The sequence below is a fragment of the Mauremys reevesii genome, linkage group 3 (genome assembly GCF_016161935.1).
Source record: "Mauremys reevesii isolate NIE-2019 linkage group 3, ASM1616193v1, whole genome shotgun sequence".
Taxonomy (NCBI): Eukaryota; Metazoa; Chordata; order Testudines; family Geoemydidae; genus Mauremys; species Mauremys reevesii.
In genome coordinates, this window is record NC_052625.1 from 123,120,070 (window position 1) to 123,142,987 (window position 22,918).

The following is a 22,918-nucleotide window of genomic DNA, read 5'->3' on the forward strand; positions in this document are numbered from 1 at the left end:
GGTATATAGTAGAATTGAATACCTGTGACTAAAACAGAGCCTTATTTTTAGTGTACTAGCTCAATGAGAGCTAGCGCAAGTATTTCTACCTGAGCTGGGAAGCACACCTGTAGGTCCCAGTGTAAATGTAGCCAAAGAGCTGGGTCTTCAGCTGGTGTAAACATATTTATGACACCTGGCAATCTGGCCTTTCCGTGCCAGGAAATAAAAAGACATGATGACTATATTGAAAGCCTGTAGTTTTCTGCCTCCTTTATAAATTCCCACTCTTGAAGTAGAACTGTCAACAGAACTCAAAAATGAGATTAATGGTGGTAGATGGGACGCAGAGGACGATAATGTTTATGAGTAGGAACCACTATGTCAGGGGTTCTCAACCTAGGAGTTACAACCGCCCTTCCCTTCCCATATTTCTAACCAGAAGGAGAGAGTTTCAGCTAGACTGGAAAGGGATCCCAGGGGTTTCCTGGTATGGAAAAGGGGTCTGTGGTATGGAAAAAGTTGAGAATCACTGCACTAAATAATGGAAGCACATGTGAAGGCAGCAGTCCTAATTAATGCCAACCTTGCTGACAGCTCTCCCCCAGTCATCACCATCATAAAGAGCTTGTATTTTAGAATGTGATGGGTCCTGCCCCCATCCCACTCACAGCCAACCTAAGGAGCATCCCTGCACTCAGGTACTGCCAATTAGGTGCACCTACATAACATGCGCTACCTGGAGAGGAGGAGTTTAAAATGGTGAAGCTGGCCATAGAGCAGGGGAAAAGTTTGCCCAAGAGGAGAGGCTGCTGGAGACTGATAAGGAGCCAAGTAGCCAGGGGAGCCCAGCCCAAGGTTGTGACTAGCTTTCCCCAAGTCTCTTTTCTTACGGCAGATAGAAACTGCAGTTGTGAGAAGGACTCTGGACATCTGCTCTCCATCGGTGACCTGAAGGAGGGTGTCTGAAGAGCAGCACCAGGGAGGTGCTGAGCAGGCAGACTCAGGCATTGTCTACACTGAGAAGTTTCTGTGCTGTAAAGCAGCTTTCTGCCTTGTAACTCCCAAAGAGTACACACTGCCAAGCCACTTAGTGCCCAGAAACTGCACAGTTGCAGCACTCTAAAAAACAAATGCACACCCCAACGAGAGGTGTACAGCTCTCTGCACCAGGGATCTGCTTCAGAGATCTCCACGAAACTCTCATGTAGATACTGGGCAATCCACTGCCGCAGGTTCTTTCGCAGAGCTGCTTTGTTTCTTGCCCCATTAAGGGTAACTTTCCCACACCGCTCTGCCATCACTGGGGAAGAGGGGGACCATTACTGCACACAGGTGAGCTGCATAAGGGCCAGGGCAGAAGCCGCAGTCTTGCAGAAAACCATCGCTTGATTCCCTGTTCACCCTCAGCAGCGAGATATCTTCCATAATGATCACATCCTGTGGAAAATGTGGGGACAGGAATGATTATAAGGCCTCCCCCTACAGTGCTGACTCTCCCCTAGAGCCACGTGCCCAGTGTACAGTACAGTTCTGGAACACTGATTTCCCCTGCTTCTGCGGTTACTCACCATTTTGGGGGTCTTCTGGCTCATGTGTGTTTGCCTGGGGTCAGCCAGTTAGTGACAGGTGTGAGAGTACTCGCTGTGTTTTAAATCACTGAATCAGTGGTCTTTGTGTTGCAAACAATACTGATTCTTTAAAACGTTGCATTTTGGCTTCACAGATATAACCTAGAGAGCCCAGCCTCCCTCTTTGTTATCGGCGGCTGAACAGCTGCGCAGAATTAGAAAGTGGCCACGAAGAACTAAAGAGGACTTTCTGTGTGAGGTCATGATGCACTCCGCGTCCGAAAAACAAGAATTGAAATAGCGGTGAGACAGCGAGAAGAGGGACTGAAAGGAGAATGCGGCATGCAAGAATGAAGCCACAGAGCAGCTCTGAAATGTTATGGAGCGCCAAGCGGACATGCTCCAGGTGATACTAGCACTGCAAACCGAGCAGCTCTGTGCCTGCCCTCCCCTGCAGCTGCTCTTGCAAAACTATTTCCCATGCGCCCCCCCCCAGACACGCCAACACACTCTTATCAACCTCCTGGCTCCAGCCTGTACCCGCAGCATTCCATGCCTCCCTCCTCACAGTCCAGCCCTGTGGACCCCCAGTACCCACTGCACTCAACACCCATCCCTCTGAGGTTTAGCCCTGCTGAAGTACAGTACCCGCTGCACTGTACTCCAAAGGAGAAGGTTGGATATGATACCTGGACATACACAAATCTTTATCAGTCCTGGGACCTCACCTTCTCCTGGAACCCTCTCTTCCCCCATCCCCCACAGTGCTGATGCGCTTTTTTCATCTCTCTCTCCCCCATGATGGTTGTTTTTTAATAAAAAGATTGTGTTGGTTTAAATCAATCTTTATTCTATTTATTGAAAGCAAACAGAGCCCTACAAAGCAACAGGCAATTTTCTTAAACCTTCATAGTGCATTGTCTGCACCAATCACAATCATCTCCTAGCATTACAAGCACTGCACTCCCGAGCATAGCAACAAATATTAGTGGCTTTCAGCTTCAAATTGCTGCCTCAAGGCATCCCTGGTCCTTATGGCCCCAGACTGTGCAACTCTAATAGCCCTGGTCTCTAGCTGTTCAAACTCAGCCTCCAGTCACTGAGCCTCAGCGATCCAGCCCTGAGTGAAGCTTTCACCCTTCCCTTCACAAATATTATGGAGCGTACAGCACGTGGCTATAAGCATAGGAATATTGTCATCGGCCAAGTCCAGCCTCCCATATAGGCAGCGCCAGCAGGCCTTTAAATGGCCAAAAGCACACTCAACAGTCATTCTGCACTTACTCAGCCTGTTGTTCAACTGCTACTTGCAGCTGTCAAGGTGCCCCATGTATGGCTTCATAAGCCACGGCATTAAGGGGTAGACGGGCCTCCCAGGATCAGAATGACTTCCTCTATGGTGATCTTCTGGCCCAGAAAGAAAGTCACTGCTTGCAGCTTCCTGAACAGGCCAGTGTTCCAAAATATAAGTGCATCATGTACCTTTTGGGACTAGCCTGTGTTAATGTTTGTGAAATGCCCATGATGATCCACAAGCGCCTGGAGAACCATTGAGAAATACCCCTTCCAATTAATGTAATCAGTGGCTAGGTGGGCTGGTGCCAGAATTGGAATGTGTGTGCCATCTATTGCCCCTCAACAGTTAGGGGAGCCCATTTGTGCAAAACCATCCACAATGTCACACATGTTGCCCAGAGTCACAGTCTTTCAGAGCAGGATGCGATTAATGGCCCTGCACACTTCCATCAGCACGAGTCCAACGGTTGACTTTCCCACTCCAAACTGGTCAGTGACCGATCAACAGCAGTCTGGAGTAGCCAGCTTCCACAGTGAAATCGCCATGCACTTCTCCAATGACAGAGCATCTCTCATTCTCGTGTCCTTGCGCCACAGGGCTGGGGTGAGCTCATCACACAGTCTCATGAATGTGGCTTTCCTCATCTGAAAGTTCTGCAGCCACTGCTCGTCATCCCAGACTTGCATGACAATATGATCCCACCAGTCAGTGCTTGTTTCCCAAGCCCAAAAGCAGCGTTCCATTGTGAATTCCACAAGCAATCTCACGTCGTAGCTACTACGTGTGACAAGATCAATGTCTCATTCCTCTTGCCTTTGTAGTTTAAGGACTAACTCCACTGCCACTCATCACGTGTCAGTCAGAGCAAGCAGCATATTGGTCAACAGTTCGGGATCCATTCCTACAGCCCAAAGAGGCAGAGCGCGTTATACACAAACCATTGAAACATGGTGCCAAATGCAGATGGAAGCACAGGGATTGCTGGGATCATAGAATCATAGAATATCAGGGTCAGAAGGGAGCTCAAGAGATCATCTTGTCCAACCCCCTGCTTAAAGCAGGACCAATTCCCAACTAAATCATTCCAGCCAGGGCTTTGTCAAGCCTGACCTTAAAAGTCTCTAAGGAAGGAGATTCCACCACCTCCCTAGGTAACCCGTTCCAGTGCTTCACCACTCTCCTAGTGAACAAGTTTTTCCTACTATCCAACCTAGACCTCCCCCACTGTAACCTTGTTCTGTCATCTGGTACCTCTGAGAACAATGCGAAGCAATGCATCATGAGGCATTGGGACAGGACCCAGGATGCCCGCGACCTCCTCTTCCTTCGCACAACTCTTAGTGGCAGAAGAGAAAGAGATGCTCTGTGAGATTAAAGTGCACCGCTGTGAATACCGCTGCAAGTGGCACAAGTGTGAACATGCTATTTCGCAGGCAGCTGACAGTGTGAACACACAATGGCAGAAAGAACCCTGGTGGTGAGCCCAACTTCTGCAGGGAACAGTAAGCTTGCCTAGCAGTGGGGATTCACAGGGGGGTCCAGGGGCAAGGGACAGAGACCAGACTGGGAGCCTGCTGACTAGACACTAGAGTGTCAAAAGTAAATGTCCTGTGCTTACTCTAGCAGTTCAGACTCTTCTATAGTCCCACTTGAGTCCACATAAACAACAATCTTCTGCATCCTAAGAATCAATCTACCTAAAGCTTGTTGGGGTCATCTTTCCCAGTGTCTTGGTGATCCATGAAGTCCTAATGGTGTTTACTGAAATATGAAAGGTAATCTAGCCACCACAACATCTCCCATGCAACCATCCAAATAAAATAATGGTCTCTGCTCCTTTAGATGATCTATCTCTTACTCCCACTGCTGACTGGCAGCATTGTGGTAGTTATTACAATCATGTTAATTGATTTTCCAACAGAACAGCAGTGCAAATGCCATTGGTCATATGAAAGAGAAAATTACTTGGCAGCACAGTTTTTGGTGAAATACAGATACTAAATTCACACTCACTGTTGCAGTCCAGGAACTTCAACATTTACAAATAGGATTGAACTATGCCAGTTCCAATAAATCACTACTCCTGACAACTATGCTCCGTTAATCAGTGAAACGTAAATTAATCTAATGGAGTTTGTTTTGATTTCTTCTAGTTTAAAATAAGACTATGTACCACAGTGAATGGTATGCTCAATGCTATTTTAAGTAGAGGGACCTGAGATCATATGACTCTTGTTTCCAAATGATCATTGGGTGTATGCTACTCCCTAACCTGCATCAGCTCCACGCTTTGGTGCAGAAGGGGCACTAAGCCATAGTCTGCTCTCATGTTGCCATTCTCCACTCCCTTTGGAGAGACTAGACCTGCTGGTTCAGGTGGTGTACTGAAATTTCCGTCATTTTGTATTGAAATTTGGCAAGAAGGATTCACCAGATTTAATCCCCATTTAACCTGACTCCTAGCCCTGGTTTTGCTAGGAATCTGAGCAGGGGATTTGAATCTCACACACTCAAATAAATGCCCATACTGAAATTCAGTGGGGTGAGGTTTTAATTTGAACTTTTGGTTCTGAACCATCTCTAGTGATAATCAAATATATATGCAGTAAATATTTTACAGAAATAGAGATTACACCAACTTCCAGTAGCATGGCTAGTATCAGTGGCATTTTAAATGCTTATGTAAAAAGAAAAAAATAAAAAACAAAAAAAAAGTAAGGCTGCTATTTCAGCTTAGAATATAAGGGCTTGTTCCATCATACATTACTCCAGGTTTATATTGGTGTAACTCCATTGATCTCAATGAGGTTACAATGGTGTAAAAGTGCAATAATACAGTGGTGATTCAGGTCGCTTTAGTGTACATTTTATTGAAACAGGTTTCAAGAAGAACATTAGTTAAAAAAAGTCAAATCTTTGCAGCCAAAGAAAGACAGAGCCTTTGTTACCCTCTGCAAATTAAGAGATAAGATGCCACTTAGAGTACAGAATGAACTGCAACTGCAAAGCCAGTATTATTATGCTGAACGTTTAGGAGTTCACAAGAATGTGTTAGGCATCAGCACAAGTTCAATAAGCATCCAAACGAGAAAATATCTGTGTCACTGGTTATAAAATAAACAGAGATGTAGCAAAAGCAGTCACTAGAGAAAACACTGAATGGAAAGTAAAAAGAATTTCACAAACGTGTGGCAAGAAATCTATTGAACAAAACAAATGAACCTATTCCTCCAAAATACTGCTTTGAAACTACAGAACCATTCACAGTGAAAACTGGTGTACAAAACAGTTGCAGTCTGATATAGAAAAACGATACCTGGAATTATGTCTCTACACTTTACAAAGGCTTCAAACTCTAGTGAGAAAGTTCTAAAGAAATAAGACAGAGTCTTTGCTGTATCAAACATCCACATACAAACAAAATCAGTTAAAACATCTAAATCTTTCTTCTTTGTATAAGAATTACATAAACACACTATTATGCTGTATTTGTTTAAACAATGTCATCCCTCTAGATTTAGATTAAAAAGTCATTCAGGCTCAGTTGCACTGGAGAACTCCAGTAAGTTTATTGGACCTACATCATGAGCCAGCAGAAGTTACATTGCACTGTTACAGTGGTTTTTCATTCATAGATCTCAAAGTGATTTTCAAGGGCAAGCATGCATATTACTCCCACTTCACAGATGGGGTATTTGAGGCATTGACTTCAAAGATATTTAAGATCAATGGAAGTTAGGAGCCTAAATATCTTTGAGAATCTGGTTAGATGACTTGCCCATAGTTACAGAGCAAGTAAGTGGCGGCTTTACAGGACTGGGAGTCTGTTACTAATCAGTCTGCAGGTGCCACCTTGTAAATGCTAATTTGCTTTACTGTTCAGTGAAAGTACTTCTGTCATTGCACTCCATGGGAAAAGACTCCATGACAAAAGTTATTAGATTTACATGTCTTAATAAAAAAGAAGCATTTCTTATGCTGGGAAGTAATTGGTCTTATTTCCTAAAAATGAATTCAACATTTATAATAAAGTGATTTTAATTATAGCAGCAATGACCCATTTTGATTAGAAGTTGGAGATCAGCTGTTTTTTATGATAAGTCTGAGCTCTGGAAGATGTATATTTTTCCAGAATATTTAAGCAATTCCTCAAGTAAGTTTGAGTCTTCAATTAGGAAAGAAGCACTTACACAGGCTAGGGGGAAAAGGCACTTACTCAGTGGTTTCAATTTTACTTTGCTAGACAATGATATAAACCGCAACACATTACAGAAGATAATGAGCTTCTAGCTTTCACTAAAACCTTATGAGCTTAAATCAGATCTTTGTGTCTCTACCCACATGTTAACTTTCCACTGGAAGTAAAGAAAATTGCTTAAAGACAAAGACAGATAGGCAGAGAGCTTTTAAAAATGGTCATGATACAGACACATATCATGCTGCAGGCTTTGATGTGCCTCTCAGAATACTAAAGTCCTGTCCAGCCCACTGTAGGTAGCTATCTGGAAAAAATAAAAGTTGCTATTATTACAAACTAGTGCATTGTGTCTGAGATTATTATATTATATTTTTTCTGGGCTCTGAATGGATATTTACTGTGTTTCTGTACTGTTATCTCAAATAAAGTATTGTGGAACATTTTATATGAGAAACAAACAAACAAAAAAAACCTCAGATTTCATTTTGTCTCCAGAAAAGGAAAACAATTTTCTTTGTTTTCAATTTCATTTGGTTTTTTTCCCCTTCAGTTTAATCCAGACAGCTAAAATAACTGAAACGACCATGTACATTGTGTTTTAATGTGTAGTTTAATGTGAATCAACAGAAAAAATAAAGTGCCTTGATTTCTATATTACCTGTCAAACACCACCACACACAGCACATTGTGCATTAAAGTCTAACTATACCTGAAACAAGGTATTTTTGTGTTATGCATCTCTGGGCGAGGGCTATGGAATGAATGTGATAGTGAGCTTCCAAGCACATGCAGTTTGAATTTGGCCCTGTTCATTCGATTTACTCCACACACATCAATAAGATAAGAAAATTTGTGGACACAGCTATAGAAAAAAAAAAGACTCAGAAGCAACCCAATGTGGTGGTCCCAAGTCATTAAAAGCTGAATGCAGCGGTTTCCTTGTAATGTATCCTTATTAAAGTGCAGACAATGTCTTTACATCACTTGCTGAAAGAATGCAGGTGTATGAAACAAGTTGTCATGAAACAAACTTATCTGTCTTTGGAACACACTTGATTTAATGAGTGCCCTCTAGACATAGAAAAAGGAAAACATTCTTTCTGCCCCAAGGACCTTACAGTCTAGATCAGACAAAATGATATGGAGTATGAAGAAGACCAAGCCTTCAATCCTCTGGGCCTCTGCAATCAAAAATAAAATGCATTAACACTATAGCGATGGCGTTAGCACAATCTTATTCAATCCACAGTGTAAGGGGAAATTGTCACTAGATTCAAATACTGGTTTCTTTAACAAGCATTTGTTAAAGTGTCACTTATTTTTCCTTCATGAAAATACATTGCATCTCCTAGAATATTAATGGCTTTCCAAATACATGTGAGAGTAAAAAGGAAAGAATCAAGATTGATAACAGCAACAACAGAAATAGCAGTAGTAACAGCATATTTAACTGTCTGTCTGGAAATAAAGCTAATGAAATCCCTGCTAATACACATTGGCAAAAGTGTAATAAATTAATGAAAACCTATAAAGAGTCTCATCATACCATCACTGTATGTATAGGCAATGAAAGTAGGACAAGAAGCAATCAGATGAACTGTAGCAAGAGAGATTTAGGTTAGATGTTAGAAAAAAAATCTAACTCTAAGGATTGTTAACTACTAAAATAGTCTACAAAGGGAGATTGTATAATTCCCATCATTGGAGGTTAAACAAATGCCTTTCAGGGATGGTCTAGGTTTACTTGATCCTGCCTCAGTGTGGGGGATGGACTAGATGACCTCTCAAGGAACTTTCCAGCCCTACATTTCTGTGATTTTATATTGTACTGGGCTAAATTTTATCCTCACACTTCATTGAATAGTTTGGCTTCCAGAGAGGATATTTCATTTTCCTCTGTAGTATAGGTTCACCACCTGTGATGAGGTGGACTAGGTCCTGAGGCCCCCTGCTGGAGGCTTTGTGGGTTTTTTTAAAAAAATGAATATCAGGGTTAGAAGGGACCTCAGGAGGTCATCTAGTCTAACCCCCTGACAGATTTTTGCCCCAGACCTCTAAATGGCCCCCTTAAGGATTGAGCTCACAACCCTAGGTTTAGCAGGTCAATGTTCAAACCACTGACCTAAACCTGCCTACCTGCCTCTAAGGAAGGAGCCCTGTGGCACTGCTCTATTCTGGATCAGAGACAAACAGAGAGACATCAGAGGACACTGAGAGAGGACTTGTTAGACTTGTACCCTGAAGGGGGTTTGCATTGCTTTTATCTCACAGGCAGACTGTGTATGACTTAGCCAGAGGGCTGAGTCACCAAAGACCCAACACAAACAGAGAGTACAGGCACATGCACTTGACAGAAGGCACTTGCGAGAGGTGAGTGCGACCCCGCTACACCACCCAACATTTCACTCTATTTGCACACAGGACTCAGAATGCAGACAATGGCTTGTAATGGTCAAAATAAAGTGAACCCAAATTCCTAGCTTATGCAGAGAGCAACATTGGCCTATCCAAATAACAGAAGAAGTAGATGTTGTTCTATTGCTTAAAGTAAAGATCTCCCATAATTTATTTTAATGCCAATTCCTTTTCATTAAAGTAGTTTTACGTATTATTGGGTATGCAAGACAAAACAAAGAAAACATGTTTGATTGGTAGCCCTGAGTTGAACTCACTGATTGATGGCTAAAAAGGCAAAAGACTCACAATAACATCTGTTGCAAAAAGGCCCAAGGGTGGAAGCATAATGGGGATTTAATAGCTGCAAAGTCTCAGCCATGTGGTACTTTCCTCATGAGTTCACATGGATAGGTGTGGGCTGAATATTTTCACTGAAGAACTGCAATGTTTCAAGATAAATCAGATGAGGTGGCAAACCAAACACAAACCAACAAATTGTTGCAGTTTGGTGGAAATTATCAGGTTACATAGATGGTAACAGAGTGGGATAATATTAGTATTAAGCAGATCAGCTAACATATGATGTTTTAAAAGAAAAAAAAACCCACAAGAACTTGCAGTGTATTAAGACTTTAGCATAACCTGGATGGTAATATTCTGTGACCCTTAGCTGAAACTGATAAGAATGGATGACAGGCATATGGTGGAGGTGAGCAAGACCTGGCCAAATTATGATCCCATTCAGACTGGTGTTGATCCAGTGCAATTCTCTGAAGTATTGAGTTATTTGACAAATCAGCTCTCAACACAAGTGCTTTTGCCAATATTACAAACAATAATTTGGGTTGGTTGGTTTGTTTTTAATGCAGTGCTACTAAAATAGCAAGCCTAGGACAATGTCATATGAGGGTAATTGCTTCCAAACACGAGTAACTCAGCATTATTGGCAAACCCAAAAAATACTGATCCATAGTAATGGAGGAATTGTGAATTCCTTCGCCAGGTGTCTCAGAGAAGCATATTAATGAACTGTGTCAACTGGACAATATAAAAATATTGTATCTTATGTGCAGAATGTTATTGTTAAAGGATTGAGGCAGCAACAAGACCCCTTATAGAACAATGGAGACCAGAAAGAAGAGCTTGAAGAAAAGTTACTGTGATAGCCTGTATCCACAGCTGATGAGCAATTGGCAGACTGACTCTGAAGAGACAGACAGAGGAAAATGAATTGATTTTTCCAGGGTTAAAACCTAATTTCAACCACAGACAGCACATTTCGTATTTCTCCCTTACCACCACCCACCAGGCAGAAATCATTAGCTTTCTCAGCCATGAACTTTCAGGTCTAACTGCAAACATTTTCCAGTACACGAGCTTTGCAACACTGCAGCCTATCTTTCACTGGGTTAGTTACAGTCACAGTGAGTGCACCACAGCACTGTGGAATAACGGGTTTTAGAAGAACAGAGCCTCAGAAGGCCACCTGGCAAGCAAATAACCTTGTCAGAGAACCAGTGCAAAGGAAATTAAAGTCATGAGAGATTCTCTCCCTTCTCCTTCATGCTTAATACAAATAGCCTTCTTGGTGCTTCCTGTAGGCCTACCATTTTCCCATCTTGCATGGTGTTGATTGGCTTCCATCACCATTGAAGTCAGCTTTCAGGAAGTGGTCAGCATTTTCCAAGATCAAGCTCTGTCTTTTTAAATGAAAAGGCAGCCTGAGCTCATTTTCCAAGGCATATGAAGATGTGCACCATCAGTTGCTCAGAGGTAGGTCAAACGATCAGTCTCTGAAATTCAAGCCTCAGTTGTCACTCCCTCACATACTCTCCAAGACCGATGGACCAATGTTACTCTAAAATGGCTTCTTTCATAAACTGCTTTTTGTTCCTGATCCTAGGAAAGTTTGACATTTTTCAGCTTCACAAAGGCCAAATTTTCCAAATGCAAGAGATTAAGCTGTATCTGCAAAATCTGTGTATACATGTAGTGCATGCAAACAACCTGCATCTGTAGTAAATGGTGTAATTACAAATGCAAATAGTACTTGCACATGCAAGTACCAGATTGCCATGTGCATATGAAGGCTCTGCAGGTGTAAATCATCTGTATTTTGAAGGTTTAGTATTATGGATTTGTTTTAAATGGACAAGAACAGTAAGAGTGAAAAAAATCATGGAGACAAGAAATTACAGCTGATGTTTGGGCATTATTCAGAGCTGTGGGCAAACTTACACATCATTTTAGAGGTACTAATAGCCGAACACCATGAGATGAGGTAAAATGAGATAAAGGTACAGTACCTGAGTCCTTCCCAGATTTTGTGTGATTAAGGCAGTGCCTCATTATTTGTAATAGCTTTTTGTATTGAGATTGTTGCTTACCACAGATGGACATTTTAATGAATAATTACATGATTAAAAGGTAACTTCAGTGCTCTATTTATTATTCATTAACTGGCACTGTACTATATTTGTTCATTAGTAGTCAAAGAACTATGCAGTAAATGGGTCCTAATCAATGGATGGAATTATAGCTGAAGTAGTAACTTTATCAAAAAGATAACAGGCTTATGCTCTAACAACCATGCATTATGTGCAAGATATTGAATGCTCACCTGTGAGCTTTTAATTTCAGTAGAAGGTTTCTTGAACTATGTAATTAGCTCATTAATCACATGCTCTCCTCTGAGAATCCCTCCTTGTACCTAGCTACTCCCCTTCTGTCTAGGGCACAGCTGGGCAAACTACGGCCCGCAGGCCACATCTGGCCCACATCTGGCCCTCCTGCCCACCCCCTGAGCTGCCCGGGAGGCTAGCCAATGGCCCCTCCTGTACTGTTCCCCCTCTCCTGCAGCCTCAGCTCACTGCGCTGTTGGAGCAGTGCTCTGGGCAGCAGGGCTGCAAACTCTTGCCAGGCAGCGTAGCTGCAGAGCCGTAGCCTGATCCGGTGCTCTGTGCTGTGCTGTGGCATGGCTGGCTCCAGCCAGGTGGTGTGGCTGCCTGTCCTGGTGCTCTGAGTGGCACAGCTGTAGCGCCGCCAACCACCGATGCTCCAGGCAGTGTGGTAAGGGGGCAGGGAGCAGTGGGGGTTGGATAGAGGGCAGAGGGGTTCAGGGCGGTGGTGGTCGGGGTGTGAATAGAGGTCAGGGCGGTCAGAGGGCAGGGAACTGGGGGGTTGAATGGGGGCAGGGGTCCCGGGGGGGCAGTCAGGAAGGATAGGGGGGGTTGGACGGGGCAGCGGGGGGCAGCCAGGGGCAGGGGTTCCAGGGGCAGTCAGGCAGAAGTGGGGGGTTGGATGTGGCAGGGTCCAGGGGGGGCAGTCAGGAATGAGAGGAGGGCTTGGATGGGGCAGTGGGGGGCAGTCAGGGGACAGGGAGGGTGGATGGGACAAGGTCCCAGGGGGGCCATCAGGGGACAGGGAACAGGGGGGATTGGATGGGTCAGGAGTCCCAGGGGAGCCTTCAGGGGGTGAGAAGCAGGAGGGGTTGGCTGGGGGCTGGGGCCAGGCCACGCCTGGCTGTTTGGAGAGGCACAGCCTCCCCTAACTGGCCCTCCATACAATTTCGGAAACCCGATGTGGCCCTAGGGTGACCAGGCATCCCAATAAAATCAGGACCGTCCCAATATTTAGGTGTTTGTCCCGCATCCCGACCTATCTTTTTTTTTTGCTCTGATGGCAGCATTTGGCCTTTTTTTTTTTGCTCCACCGGCGGACCTCCCGCCCCCATGTATCCTGATATTTTCTTCCTCTCGTCTGGTCACCCTATGTGGCACTCAGGCCAAAAAGTTTGCCTGCCCCAGTCTAGGGAGTGACTGCAGAGCTCCTCCCTACAGTCTCTCCTCCTCACCACTCCCAATTTCCTCTCTGTATAAACCTATCCTCAGCTCCTCTCCCAGCTGGGCTTCATCCACTATTAGGCCTTATCAGTCCCTGCCCTCCTACAGGTACAGCCCATAAGGTTAATTGGCCTGTTTTACTTCTTCACTCCATCACAGGCTCCTCAGGGCTAGACCCAAAAAGGAATTTAAGCACCTAACTGTCGCTTTAGGTACCCAAGACCAAAATTTAGCTACTCGAAACCCCTGCTCAGCTGCCATCTAACCCTGCAGAGATCTCAATTGTGTAGGCCCCAAGTTTCTGCTGATAAAGTCCCTTAGGTTCCTAAAGATCTTCCAGCCACCTTAGTGCTGACACCTAACTTGCAGCAAAAAGCCAATGTGGTCTTCAAACTAGGAGTCTCTTGCCTATCACATCTGTGAGTCCCGATCCAGTAGGCACGCTCTGAGGCTGCCTAACTGATTGGATTCAACTCAAAACGGTGTTGCTGCTATTATAATATTTATCTCAGCTGTTAGAGCACACAGGCAGAATGTGGGAGACTCAGGCTCAAACCCCTTGCTGCCTGATGTGGATCAGGCATTTTAACCACCATTTCTCAGGAAGGTATCCTAACCACTGGACTATGGTATAGCCATAGTCCATATATACCCATATATGGGGAAGGAATCATTACTGTTGAAACTGTTCCACTTTGTACAGGTAGTCACTAGAACAGAGAGCGTGAAAATGACCCTTTAGCTCAGGGGTTTGGGCACTCACCTGAGATGAGGTAGACCCAAATTCAAGTCCCTTTACCCATGACTAATTCAAAGAGCTTCAATAGGAGAAAGAGAGAGATCTACCACAGAATATTCCATAGGCCAGAGTTAGGCCCCTAGTGGGATTTTCAACAGTACCCATCATCATCTCTAGGTGCCTAAATACCTTTAAAAAACTAACCCTTACGTCTTGCAGTGCTGAGTGAAGCAATGCCTAACTCCCTATAAAAATCTGGCCCATAGGCACTTTTGAAACTTTTAGCCTAAGGATATGTCTACACAGTAATTGAACACCCAGGGCTGGCCTCTGTCAGCTCACTCAGGGTTGTGGGGCTCGGGCTGCACTGCTATTGAATTGCAATGTAGACATTCAGGCTCAGGCTGGAGCCTGGGCTCTGGGATGCCATGAGGTGGGAAGATCCCTGAATCCAGGCTCCAGTCTGAGCCCAAAAGTCTACACTGCAATTAAGCAACCCCATAGCCTAAGCCCAGCAAGCACAAATCAGGCCAGCCCGGGATGTTTAATTGCTATGTCGATGTCCAACTCATTTTTCAAAATGGGACTCATGTGCTTTTGAAAAATCTACCATAAGTGATTTGCCCAAGGTCAAAAGGATAAGTTACAGGCAGAGCTAGAAATAGAACCCGGGGTCCTGAATCCCAGCCACGCCTCTTCTCAACTTTCTGTTAACCTGAGGCCTATGGATTTGGAGAATTCCTCCCAGGAATGATCCTTCTCCTGCAAATACTTAAATATGTGTGTCACTTTACTCATATAAGTAGAGCCAAATTATGTGTGTGTGTAAGGTTCATCCATTTCAATTTTAAATGTATTTAGAGAATGGGCTTCCACCATTTTTCTAAAGAGAATGGCTACACCAAAGGGACTAATGGTAACTTTTTTCCACCATAAATTTTTCCAATCAGGATACCTGAATCATGCTTATAATGGATCATGGAAATAAAAATCAAGAGAAAAAGGGTCCCTTTCTCCCCTCCTCTGCTTCCCCATAACCATCTTGCTTCTCTCCTTTATCAGTAAATTCCATCTGTCATCATGAATGAATGCACTTGGGCATGGGAGAAACATATTACTTTGTTTCTCATTATGAATATGCAGCAAGACTTCTCTGACATGACATGACATTTGGGAAACATGCAATAAATACAAATACAAATGCAGATGACTACTTAATCTGAAAAGACAAATACAGATACTGAATCCCACTTGTGTTTCTGCTTGACATTTAAGTGTGTTAGTGGTGTGCACATTGTTCTCTATGCCAGAAAAATCTTCTGTTAAAGGTTTCTCAACATACAGAGAAAGCAGGGCACTTTGTAAAGTCCAAATTGCATAATCTATTTTAAGTGTGCAAGATCCTCATGAAACAATCAAACTGAAATAACCAAGGCAGCAGTTCACAAGCACTGTGACTTATAATCCGTGAATAATGATACGACATACTGTGGTCAGAGGCAGAAACTGGGTTTTAGGATGCATGATGAATTTGTTGACTCATTAAATGTGGGGAAATTAACAGGCTTAACAAACATAATATTATTTTAAATATTTATTTTTTATATATATTTCCATATGTATCTACAAAATGCAGTAGGCTAATTCTCACTTACACTAAGGCCACTTTACACTGCTCTGACTGTAGAGAACTTAAAAGTGGATTAAAAAGTGAAATGTGTCAATGAGAATTAGTCCCAATGTCTCCCATGTCATGGATTCCCACTATCTGGTCAAGCAATATATGTAATGAGGTAAAAAAAAAGCTGAAGTATATGCAATTATGGCAGATGAGACCAGGGACTTCAGCAGGGGAACAAAATGTATTGAATATAAACAACTTGGCTTCTATTAAATGGTTTTATGCTTTGTCTATGAATAGTGATTAATTGTCCAGGCATCAGCATTTGAATTCAAACACATTCTGGTAAAGTCTTGACTCTCTTTGGGAAACCTTGCAGGTGTTTCCTTTAAGACACTGAGGTTTAAGACAGTGCATCTGTTATAAGCAGCAGTTCTGGAGAAAGGGTACAGAATATGCTTTTTTTTTGCAGGGGACCCTTTTTTATTTTCACATATATCTATCTTAATTTAATTCTTGTCTTGGCAGTAGACACCTCAAAGCCTACAGCAGTGGCAACAGGATTTTTCTTATCTATAGTCCCTGAAGGTTTTCTTGCCAACATGTGCGGGTGGTGCATTGTTCAGAAAAAAAAATGCAGAAAGAGAAACATCTTTTAAAGGAAGCAGTAGAACTTAAAAGAATTGTTGCTGCATGATGTGTTTGTCAATGCAATGCTATTTACAGCTGGAATGTCAGCACAGATTACATACTAGCCTTTCTTCAGAAACAGTTGTTGCCTCATAGACAAGACAAGAGTGTTTACTGTGCCTTTACATTCTCTAAAGACGTTTAAAATTGAAATGGATGAACCCAATAAGCTTCAGAGTCTTCGGACCAGAGCCTCTATATCTCCTGCTCCCACCGATGAATGGTTAGGGGGTGTCCCTGGGAGTACTGGAGCCATGGCAGCAAGGTTGCAGCAAGAGCACATAGGCAGAGCAAGTTCCTTGGGGATGCTCTAGTCAGCGCAACCTAGAGCAGGCTTGAGTAGTCCCGTTGATTTAAATGGAATTACTCATCTGTTTAAACTTAATCATGTGCTTAAGTCCTCTGGGTCTAAATTATATCAGGGAAATCCTGCTGATGAAAATACTACAACTACCCTTCAATTCAATCACTTTCCATTCCAGTCCCTGTAAAACCCAGAAGTGCAAGAATTGAAAGATAATGGAAGAAAAAATTTAACCGGGTATTCCAGAGCCAGCCAAAAAATGTAATTCACTTCCTAGAAAAGAGCAAAAGTTTGAGGTTTTCCAGAACTATTTCTCCTATCCCTATTTAAAATAGACTCGAGAATACATCATAAGTAACAGTTTTTTATAGATAAGGAGATAAACCTGAAGACCTATACCTTGTGTTACAAGTAAATACCTTAACCTTTAATTTCCTGGTTTTTTCATACTTGTATTTTGCAGGCTTTGCCTTCCCTCCTCTACCCCCTTAAGTAATAGTTATATAGATAATCTATGTTCCCTAGAATCCTTGCAAAGCTTCACAGATGCATTGCTGAAGCTTAGTCAATTTGCAAAGCCCAGGCATTAGGCAATTTGCAAACTTCTCCAGGGTGGGAGACATTAGAAAGCCACAGCATACAAATGAGGTGTCAGACTCCTAAAGTAGCAGTGAATATCTTTAAAAAATATGTAGAACTGTTTCTGGGAGTCAATAAATCAATTTAATGTATACAACATTTGAAGGTTCTAGATTAAACGATTTCAGGGATGTGATGCCACACAAAAAAAATCAGAATTTCTCTAATATGTAATACAACCATATCTCAGAAATGGTACCGCCAATTCACTGAAGGGAAGATGTGGTGGTATGGAGCTAGTTCTGTCTGTAATATGCCACTCTGGGATTCTCTAGCCTGCCCTTTTAGGGATGTTTTGCATTGTCCAAGCACTGCAAAGCAGCCACAAGTGGGACGGCCTACACCTCTGCCTATATGCATTCTAACCAAGCTTCCACTAAAACATCCTGTTTTTATGCAAGCGCTGAATTAGTCTTAGGTGACTGCTTCAGTTGACTGTCTCCTATTTCAAAGTCCTGCTCCTTCATTTCCCCCATCTTTCGATGCTGGTCACCTTCACTTGTTCCAAGTTTCAAAGATTTAAGTGATCACAGTGTCTGCAAACTCCGACAGTGCTCCAGAGTTCTCGTATCTCTTGCGCTCAGCAGGAATAAATCTCTGCTCCTGCTGAGCCGGATTATTACACAGTGCAGGAATGAAGCACTTGTGAATTAGCATGGGGAGCATCAGAAGGAGATGGGGGATGATCATGAGAAAAGATGTGGCTCCTCAGGGAATAGAGAAACAGGACAGGAGATCCACCGAGGCAGCAAAGGATACAGAGAATACAACTTAATATAATATATATAGCTTTTCCTAAGGAAAAATGACAATAGTCAAGAGTCACTATACAGACATTCTTGTACCTGTTGATTACATACCTATGCTACTTAAGCAACTGTTGACATGCTGGTGCTACTGAAGCAACAACATCCGTTGTGTAAAATGAGAGTTTGATGTTTATCTCTTATTCCCAGTCTAGAAATGTTGCTGTTAATTTCTTTCCCCTGTGTATTGGATTTCTGTGAAAAATTTCAAACTGTCAAGTAATATTTTACTCAAATGCAAAACTTTCAATGTGAAGTAATGTTTACATCCCAGCATGAAAAACTTAGTGGGTTGGATCTTCAGCAAGTGTAAGTCAGTATTGCTGATTTACACTGAGGATCTGCACCTATATTCCAGTGGCTAATACTGAAATTTACAAATTGGTGGGAAAAATTTTAACATAAGCTGATCACATTGAAAAATATACATGTCAGAGAGCAAATATTTACATAACAGACAGCTTTATGTATAGCCCATCAAATAAATAAACAATATAATTAATAGAAGAAAATATTAAAGTTGCTATGTACTAGTTTTCCAGAATATGTGTGTGTGCGTGTGTGTGTGTATGTGTGTGTGCGCGCAAAGTTTAGAGGAACCAGAATAAAAAAATCACATGTTGCCAAAATTTCAGATTAAAATGTTTACATTAAAAAGCATATTTAACTTTTAGAGGTAAAACAACTACAGAAGAATTTATTGAGCAAGTTACAGGGTATCTGAAAACTGGATTTATTTATTGGCTATAGACTATAACCCCTTCTATCGGGCTATTATTATTATCCTATTATTGAAACACACAGGGACCCTTGTTGGGATTAGAGCCACACTTTGTACAATTATCTTTCAGTGGTGGGTTTTTCTTTAGTGTCATACATTCCTGTGATTCTTTAATAATCATCTATTATCTGTAAAAGCCAGAGTCTCATTCTAGCATGTGAAAACTCTTATGATTATTTTACCTGTGGTGGCATTTGAGAAACTGCCACATAAAAAGAAAAAAACAAACATGGCATATGATTGCCAATCTGCACTAGATTTAAATAGTAGAAGGAATTTGACTGAGCAAACCATTTCATTTTTTACAGTTAGCAGTACAGAAACCAGGAACTCAGTTGGGCTGACACTGCAGAAATGGCAAAGATACTTGATGGATCTGTTGTGGTTGCTGAAAATATGCTGCAGGAGGCAGCTGCTACAAAAATTTCTGTAGCTCTCAGAAAAAAAAGAAAAAGAAGAGTGGGGGTGGGAGACACTTACCCTGTTGGCTTCAAGATGAGACTCTTTCGGTAATGACAGCTGTAGGAAATTGTAATATCAAGCTCCACATCCCTTCCAATAACCCTGCCTACTGCTACATAAGTGTATTTCATATTTTTAGCCAACATGTTAGGGGAAATAGATCATTATTTTATAGTACTCACTGTGAATTGTCCAAGTCTATTCAACCATACAGATGGCAAAGCATGATCATCAGTGACAGCGCTGCAACAAACAGTTTTTATTTTTCAAACCCATTTGAACAGCGGCAGACAATGGGGAGAGTAGATTGTTACACAGATGCTAAGTGAGGAACAAGACGTAAGTGTCTTAGTATTGCTGGGTCCATAGAGTCTGCATATTCTCTCCCCTAGACAATCTTTGTGGACCTTCAGTTTTTCTGTGAATTTGTTTTGCTTTTGCACAGAAGGGGAACATATGGATTTATACTAGTAAAAACCATTGTCATTTCCAGCCAAATATTAAAGTGGTTTGTATCATTCTGACCACCAATATTTCATATTTAAATAAAGCTGCATTCTGTATACAGTTTAACTACATTGGTTCTTGGCAATGTGAGCGCTAAAGATATTGGGCCATTTCCGATACCATTCTAAATCCAGAAGAATTCCATTAAATTCTTTACTCCACTGGAGTTACTCTGGATTTTGAAGGTGTAACAAATATCAGAATTTTTCCCATTGGCTTAACCTTTTTAGTTAAGGACCTGTATCAGCAATAACAAAAGGGCAAAGGATCCAAATCCTATAGAATATATTTCAGATCAGTTATTACATATTAGCAAGCACCAGATCTAGACCTGAAGGCTGAGTGCTCACTCAGTGCAGAAAGGAGCTGTCTGCCAGTCCTCAGCTGGTATTCTCTAAATATAGCAAGTGAAAGACTGTAGCCTTAAGAAAGCCCTATTCAACTAATATTCATTTCCATGACTACGGATGACACAAATATTTCATTTTAATTCAGTTGCTTGCATTAGATCATAAAAACATATGGACCTATGCAGTTCTAAAGCCGCCGGAGAGGTCACTTGTGACAATCCTTTGAAATTAGCAAGTGTCTACATCTCCCTGCACCACAAAAGAAGAGAGAATATATTTAAGGAAAATCCTACAGTACATTTTAACCCTCCAGCTGTTGACAATGCCTATGACGTTCTTCCTTCCACATGTTTGTGACATGCAAAGTCTGAAGGCTATAATAAGAACCCCTGTTTACTAGAAATATTATTTTATGAAAACTAATCTGTTGCCTACTTTAAATGGCATTCACTATAATCATAGCTCTGTTTCAGTCTACTGGCAATACCACTCCTATGTTATGAAGAAAACATAATTATCATCAAATAAATAGGGATTAAGGAGATAAAACAAAAATGCTGCACTTAGCTTTGGCCAGTAATGTTTTCTCAGTCACACTTTATTTTTTTAATGAGCTTCATCCAATTCTCTGAGCATAGCTCTTCCTCACAACCAGGAGGGTCTATAGTTTAAGTACAATGTATTCTTTGTGTACCTTCATTCCGTCTGTTCATTCCCAGCACAATAACCCATAGAGTGCACTCCAGAGACAGGTTATTATAACTCAATAATTATCTTCTAAGCTCCATAATCATGCTATTTTGTTTATTTACAAGAATTCCTTAGGATAAGGAAGGAAAAAAACGCTGGTCATTGTGAAGGCCATTGAGAAAGGGTAGCAAGCGGTTAAAACATCGGTGTTACTCCTTAATGGGTTCCTGTAAGAAAATAAAATATCCATCCTAAGGCTTTGTAGCTATAAGATTATTTGAATAATAATTTTTGTCTGATGAGTGCTGTCGTTTTACTGACGCTTCATGTGGTAGGCTAGCAGTGGTCCCTCCCACTCTGGCTCAGTGGGAGGCCACTCCACCTCACTACGTCAGTGGGTGTCACCCATAGTTAGGGAATTAACAGAACACTGATGAGTCTATGTCTCTGGCCTGCAGTCAGGACTGAGCCACAGAAAAGTCTCTGAGCCCAGGCCCTCAGGCAGGACAGGGCACCAAAGAGTCTGACTCTGGCCGGCAGTCAAGGTGGGGCAGCAAACAGGGGCTGTGGCCTGCAGTCCGGGCAGAGCAGCAAAAGGTCTATTGTCCTAGCTGTGGCAGATGGCCAACAAATGCAGGCTTCTTGGCCTAGAGAGCGGAGGCTGCCACCCAAGAGGTGGGGGGATAGGGGCACGTAGGACCCCCAAACTCCACCGTGTCCCAGCCCAGGGCCCTAACAGTGGGGGGAGTGCTCCGCCACTGGGTCAGCGGGGAATCCAGCCGCAACACACAGACCACCTTTTAGGCAGCAATGCAGCCAGACTAGGATCAGCTACCCCATGGCCACTTCCTACCCCTCCCCTCAAGGTATACCTTGATCCAGGGGTGTCCTCCATCTCCTCAGCATACCTAGCTAGTGGGAGTCCCAGCAACTCCTTAGTGTCTTGGTTTGCTGGTGACTCCAGCCACTCTGGTCAGTCCTCAGCTTGGCAGAGCTCCCCTTCAGTCTCCAGGCTCAGGAGCAGGCAGAAGGCACCTGTCTCCTCTGGTGGCTGCAGCCCAATTGAGCTCTAACACCCACCCTTTATATTCCCTGTCCAGAATCTTGACTTCCAATGGGAGGGGCGAGCATAGCCTGGCTCTGCCCACCTGGGTTTATTAGGGAGTGGTCTCTCCCCGCTCTGGCTCAGTGGGAGGCCACTCCGCCTCATTACACTTCAATATAAAAGATTTTCACAAAATTTCTGAGCTGTCCTTTTAAATAGTTATTTTTTTCTTCAACGTTTAAATACTTTAGCTGTCAATAGCTGAATAGGTGTGCAACTCTCATGTGGTGGCCCCTACGTAGAACTAGTGTATTGCCAACAATCAAGGACTGCACAGACTGTAGCGGCAAATCAGAGTCACATAATCAATGGTACAAAAGTTTATCAGGTTTCCACCTCAATAAATCTCAGTATTTTAGCCAGATCAGATTAAAAACATACAATTGTGCACATACCAGTAAATGTATTTTCCAGGTCCTTGAAGCAATTTTTCAATCCAACTCTATTGCTAAAATCTTGTTCAAGTCTAGTCCAGTCTAAAATAGTCTGTTCAATTTCTCATCGTGTGCCCATCACCATAGTATCCATATGCGAACCTCCTCCCCAGTCTAACCTCTTTCTCCTCTAGCGTAATCAAATTGCTACTGAAAATCCTTTCACTGGCTTCCTTTCTCCCTCTGCATCCAGTTCAAGCTTTAGCCTAACCTACAAGATCCTGCAATACTTTTCCTCCATTTTATCCTACACCGCCTCTCCTGCTCCTTACATTAGTTCATTTCTTGTCCTTTAGTTATTTCCTTTGTCTCCTCCTTCACTGTCTCACATCTGTTTGCAAGCCACTCCCTACAGCCCTGATCCCGCAGATGCTTTCATGAGTAAAGTTACTGATCAGACCCTGAGAGGAGAATTTGGCCCACTGTATTGTATTTATACCAAGCCTTCAATATATCTTTTATCAATAGACCAATAGCATTTTACCTGTGTATTTTCAGGGAAGTGT